Raw genomic sequence first — 6,503 nt, forward strand, 5'->3', positions numbered from 1 at the left:
GTCAATTTGCACGTTAAAAACCTCAAACTCGGCACCATGATAGCTTATCCAGGGATACACATGCACGCCAAGGTACCAGCCAACGGCGGCAGAGCCCGGTAAGGGACCAAGGGGGGGCCTTACCTGCCTCCGTCCGCGGTCCGTCGGCTTCTTCAATTGAGCTCGCGGTTCAACCAGGAAGTCTGGGCCGCTTGGCCCAGACTTCCTGGTTGAACCGCGGGCTCAATTGAAGAAGCCGACGGACCGCAGACGGAGGCAGGTAAGGGAGAGGAGGGAGGGGGGGTTACCGGGCCTTGCCGCCGTCGCCGCATGGGCGACAGCGACAGCAGCAGGGCCCGGTAAACCCCACTTACCTTTCCGGCGGAGCTCCGGATCGTGGCGAAGGATCCACCTTCACCTCGATCCTCTTTGCCACTCTCTGCCGGCCCCCCAATCCACTTCGCCTCCACCTTAAGGGCAAGCGAAGCCCCCCGCTCCGCTTCTAATTCGCCGGTCCGATTAGAAGCGGAGCACATCCCTAGTTGAGAGCATTATTTGGCTGATCTACACATGAGAACTGCAAGATAGTGTTGTTGGGAGGGCTCCACCCCAAATATACAGCCACGGCTCTTTCTATGAATAAGTGTCCAACTGATGAAGATATTTCGAAATGGGCACTGTACCGGACATCTGTTTTTTACCTAGACGCCTAGAATACTGAATTTGTTGAGTGGTACAATATTGTACTTAAAAAAAAAATTCCACATGCTGTTCTGTAAAATGCTGCTATTGTTATTTAATTGCTGATACATTGTATATTATTCTTGTTTGAAGTTTTTATTTTATTTACCTACATATTGGAGGCTTCTTCCTTATTGGATTTATTTTTATGTGTTAAAGGTTGTGTATCAGCAAGAAGAACATATCTTTTTGTATGCCTGATTATGAACATTATAGAATAGTATTCTCAAACAGCATATGTAGGATTAATGTAAATATCACCCAAAGTAGAAATATATAAAAATGTTCATTTATCTTTCACTTCAAATGTGAGTTTTTGTGGTTGAGTGCTAAGCACCCCAATTGTGTTCTGTTATTACAACCACAGCCTTCTGTTTATTATCTATTCTGGTCTCAACTACAGGGACACTGCAGTGTCCCTGTAAAAGAGTTGAACCCGGCAGCTGTTGGGGGAAATGAAAGCAAAGAGGGGAGGAAAAACACCAATTAACCCTTTCCTTGCCCAGAAGGGATTTTATTTATTTATTTATTTATTTATTACATTTTTATACCGCCCAATAGCCGAAGCTCTCTGGGCGGTTCACAAAAATTAAAACCATAATAAAACAACCAACAGGTTAAAAGCACAAATACAAAATATGGATCTTAATAACTTACTTCTGAGTAAACATGCATAGGATTGTGTGATAAATCCTAAAAACTGGCACAAACGAAACTCTCTGGTCAGTTCACAACAATTAAAATGACAAAGCACATTATAGATTACAATATAAAAGTTTTCCCCAAAGTTCTGCCTTTTAATTTTTTAAAATATGAAAATAAGTGGAAAGCTGCAATTAGGGAGGAAGTAATCTTGGTAAGGATTGTTTACACTGCCAGCTATTCTTCCTCTAAACCAGTCTTCCTCCAATCTGCTGTTCTCCAGAGGTTTTGAACTTAAACTCCCATCAGCCCCAGCCAGCATGGTCAATAGTTAGGAATGCTGGGAGTTGTGGTCCAAACCATCTAGACCAGTGGTTCCCAACTGGGGATCCACGGACCCCAGGGGGGTCTGCGTAACCCACCCAGGAGGTCCGTAGCACCATTCACTTATTAACCATTCATTTCTGGAGTCCACTGACGACGAATTCCTACCAGAAGTAAAATATAACATCACTGAAGAAGGGAAAGGAAAGGAACCTCTCGTGCAAAGCACTTGAGTCATTGCTGACTCCTAGAGGGACGCCTGCTTTCGCTGAAGTTTTCTTGGCAGACTTTGTAGCGGGGTGGTTTGCCGTTGCCTTCCCCGGCCGTGATTACCTTTCCCCCAGCTAACTGGGTACTCATTTTACCGACCTCGGGAGGATGGAAGGCTGAGTCGACCCGAGCCGACTGCCTGAAACCAGCTTCTGTTGGGATCGAACTCAGGCCATGGGGAGAGTTTCAGCTGCAGAAACTGCTGCTTTACAGCTCAGAGATTACTTCCCTGCACCTAATCCTGAAAACTCTTGAATAAGGAGTCCTTTTGAATGTGGTGATGTACAACTAACAACTGTATCTGCGAAAGGGCAAGATGCACTTGTTGACGTGACTTGTGATGGTTCATTGAAATCATTTTTCAAAGAATATAGACTGGGCCAATTCTGGGTGAAGGTTTTTCCTGATTATAAGAAGTTATGTAAAAAAGCTTTGAAACATCTAGTTCCCCTTTGTTCCACATATCTTTGTGAACAAACATTTTCGACATTTTGTTATATGAAGAACAAGCATAGAAATCGTCTCAATGTTGATCCAGATTTGAGATTAAAAGTAGGAAATATTGAACCGGATGTGGAAGGGATTGTTCGGGACAAAAAGAGGCATGATTTCTCCCATCACATTAAGGTTTAGTAGTTGCTAGACAAGTCATAATTTGTTCAATTGTAAACTAGACGTTAGTAAAATAAAATTTGTCTTTATATTCCTAACTAAATCATTGTCATTTTTGCGTGGTAATATCACAAATTTTATGGTCTGTTTTGTAGTATACCTAAAATCCTTTGCTTATTAGGGGCTACCTCTTATTTTCTCCAAAAAATTGCTTTGTACAGGTAACTACCATAGAGATAACCATTTTTTCAAAAGTAGAGGGTCCATGGCTTGGCATTTGAAGAACAAGGGGTCCGCAGTACTTAGCTAATTGGGAACCACTGATCTAGACAGTGCCAGGTTGGGCAAGGTTGCTTTTAAAGTTATTCTCTAGCAGCTACCCCCAACCCACCCACCAAATACACGGAGGGGGGGGCAAGAGAGAAACTAGTCCACTCTGTATGTTCCCCAGTGAGGGCAAAAAGCAGGGTTTGGGGCAAGGGTGTGTGGTGAGAGCAGCAATGTATGGGAAGCTTTCAAAATCCCCTTCCCCACAGATTCTTTCCCCACTCCTAATTTCAGGCTGGGAACTTACAGGGATTTAGTAACAACATTAAAAAGAAAAAAAGTCTGTATACAGCTTGTAAGCGGAAAGTGCTAATAGCCCTAACAAGTCATGATGAAATATTAAAAAATACTATTATCCGTACCTGGAAAGTATAGGTGACTTTCCAGGTAGGCAGAAATCAACTGGCCTCTGGACTTGCCTAGCTCCCTAATCCTGAGTGATGGGGGGGAAAGCAGGATATAACACTTTGAAAACGTTTTGAGAACTGTCTATGGAGTGTCTCCTGGTCCTCCACAGGTGTCACTACTGTTATAAACCGTTTTAAAGCAGTAGTGTAGATCCTGCTTAATAAGAGGCTGAAGAGGCGCTGCTGTAGCCTCGATCCTCTAAAACCGCTGCGCTTCGCCTTCGAGAAGGCAGCCCCAAGCCCGGTCCACGTGGCTCCCAGCTCCCTTCTCGGAAACCGGACAGTGCTTTAGCAAGGCTAACTGTTAACCCTTGTCGTGCCTTGCCGAGGCTGCCTCGTCTGGGTGAGCCCTCCTGGTAAAGCTGTCTCTGCCAGCAACTGGAGTGGCAACTGGGTTGGCAAGCTCCTTGTTTGGGAGGGGGGGCTTGCCCCCTCCCCCTCCCCCGCGCAACCACTAAGAGGGCATTTCAGCAGGCGTCGTTTGTCCTGTCCTCTTTCCCTCGGGGAAGGGGCAGGAGCCCTGTTCCTTTTTTATATATCTGGCCGCCCTCCTATTAAGCTGCCCCGCTTCCCTACCACCACCTTTCAAGCCCGAGCATCTCCTCACCTGGCGAAAAACGCGTCGCCGAAGACTGGAAGCCCAAACCGGGCAGCGCTTCTTCAGCTGCCAGGCAAAGGTCCTCGCCTGCCTTTGCCGGCCGAGAGATGGAGTCCTCTAGCCCGTGCCCGCTCTAAAGGAGCTATAAAGGAGCCACGCCCAGCAGCTCGGTCCCTTCCCCTAAGGCTGGGTTTCAGGGAGGGACAAGAGGCGTGTGGGTGAGGGGGGATGCTCCGAAGACCCCTCCCAAAAGGCAGACGAGGACGAGAGAGAAACTCCAGACTGTATGATTGTGTACATTTTAGCCTATTAAAATGTAAATGTGAGGAACGGCCTTTGAAAAACTGCTATGTAGGAGCCACGGACCTCTCACTAAGCCTGGGATCTCGAGAATGGAACACGCGCCCCGGCAATAAACTCCTCGCCACAGAAGTTTCCTCGTTCCTGACTTGAACTTAAGACGGCAGAAGCCCGGATTTCTCTCTTGGACCAGCGGGGCAGAAAAGCAAAGGAATCCAAGAACGGGACTCCAAAAGGGGCCGAAACAATGCTGCATCCCGGACAGTTTTTCGGTCTTCTTTAGGACTCATACATGCTGCAGACCAGTCTCCACAACCACGCCATAACCGTTACAAAGCCTCACCAAAGTGATTTGTATCTTTTGGTGTAAATGCAGATCCACGGCCACTATTTCTTGAACTGTGAACTGGATCAGAGCCTTTTTCTTTTTTTTGGTCAGTATGAGAAAATGCAGTATTAGTAATAATGCTTATGTATGGGTGGGAGATTATAGATAGATAGATAGATAGATAGATAGATAGATAGATAGATAGATAGATAGATAGATAGATAGCCATCTGAGTTACCAAATGAATTTGAAGCCTGATTTTTAAAAAAGGCCAAAAGTAGAGGAGAAATGAAAGGTCACAAATTAATGAAATTCTGGCTGCACTCTTACATACCTTCATGCCTGGAAGCATGGCCTAATACATCCAATTGGACATGTTTCTAATTAGATTAAATAGGATTACACTGCCAGCAAATGCTCCCCCCACCCTCAGTTTCAACTAATTTTTCACTGTCAAATTTCAAAGTTCAAACTCATTATTTCAAAGGTGAGTACCTTGAAATCGGATACCATGCAATTCTATTCGTCTTTACTCAGAAGTAAGTCCAACTGTTTTGAATCTGGTTTACCTCCACAGCTAGTAACTGTGTATTCGCTTGTACCCCTCAGCTAGTTCACTCACCTGGTGCTTTTGATTTTGGTCAGTGTTAGACATGAAGTTTCATAAGATATTGGCAATAAAATGTTGTCAAATAGTAAATTCTATTGAATGTCCAATACTGTTTATTTTATTTATTTCTGTTTTGCATTTATATCCTTTCTGTTTTCCTCCAAGGAATGCAAGGTGGTGTACATAATCCTCCTCTTCTCCTTTTATCCTCACAATAACAACAACCCTGTGAGGTCAGTCAGGCTGAGAGTCTGTGACTGGATCAAGGTCACCCCATGAGCTTCCATGGCAGAGTGAGGACTAGAATCCGAGTCTCCTGATTCCCAGTCAAATTTCAAATGTTGAAATAAATGTCATCAATGTTGAATGGTGGTTTCAAGTATCCACAGATTACTTAGAGTATATTTGATAATTAAGAGAAGGCCGGGCAACTATCTCAATTTAGAAGTGAGATGATGCTCAAAATTACAGGAATAGGGATGTAGATTCGTGGTTCAGCACATGCCGAAGGTCTTAAATTCAATCTCTGGTGTCTCCATGTGGGGCTGGGAAAATCTCTTGTCTGAAATCCTGGAAAGCTGATGCCACTCAATACTGGATTAGTTGGACCAATGGTCTTCCTTAGGGACATAGGTTCCTATGTTCCTAATAAGTAAGCAGTGGATCTGATTTAAAACTTGTCTTTGTCACTACAATCTTATTTCATAAAGCATCTACTTAAGGATCCTTTAAACCAGGGTAGACAAACTGGTGTGTTTCAGGTTTTTGGACTATTACTCCTTTCATTACTGGCCATTAGCTTTGTTGGCTGGGGCTTCAAGCATTACCCTGGTTTTGTGGAAGCCACTTTTCTGCAAGTGGTTCCTACCTAACTTGGGTAACATTGAAGGGACTGCACTGCATGCGTGGGGAATGAATATGTCAGTTTTCCCACAGAATCACTCCCCTCCCCTTACAGTGGGGTGCCAGTTTTGTAATGGGGACCTAGGCTATCATCACCCACTCATGTAGCTGGGTCCAGTGAGGCTGGTGGCTCTGATTTCAGTGACTCCATTCTGGGTTTCAGTCTGAACCAGCCAGAACTCTAAAGGTTTTCTGATCCAAGATAGTGAACCTATTTGGGTGGAGGGTTCAGCACCTTGGATAGCTCCTTTAGAGTCCTACTGATTCTGACTTCAACTCAGAATGGATTCACAACCCCACCAAAATCGGAGCAATCATCCTCCATGAGCTGGGCAATTTAAATGTTATTTAGCAGCACAGAAGCCACTCCAGGAAAAACATTTCCCATGCTTCTATAGTAATGTTTATATTATATTATATTATTATTATTATTATTATTATTATTATTATTATATTTATATC

The 6,503-nt window shown here is 44.3% G+C and overlaps 1 protein-coding gene across 1 annotated transcript in view; it reads right to left on the reverse strand.

Annotated features, from left to right (window-relative positions):
- LOC134397207 (ATP-dependent translocase ABCB1-like) overlaps positions 1–4,001 on the reverse strand; it is a 50,889-nt gene extending 46,888 nt beyond the window's left edge. Inside the window, exon 1 of the mRNA XM_063123674.1 lies at positions 3,910–4,001. The gene's annotated coding sequence lies outside the window, so the exon portion shown is untranslated. The remainder of the gene's footprint in view (positions 1–3,909) is intronic.
- Positions 4,002–6,503: the final 2,502 nt, after the last annotated feature.

The sequence above is a fragment of the Elgaria multicarinata genome, chromosome 1 (assembly GCF_023053635.1).
Source record: "Elgaria multicarinata webbii isolate HBS135686 ecotype San Diego chromosome 1, rElgMul1.1.pri, whole genome shotgun sequence".
Taxonomy (NCBI): domain Eukaryota; kingdom Metazoa; phylum Chordata; class Lepidosauria; order Squamata; family Anguidae; genus Elgaria; species Elgaria multicarinata.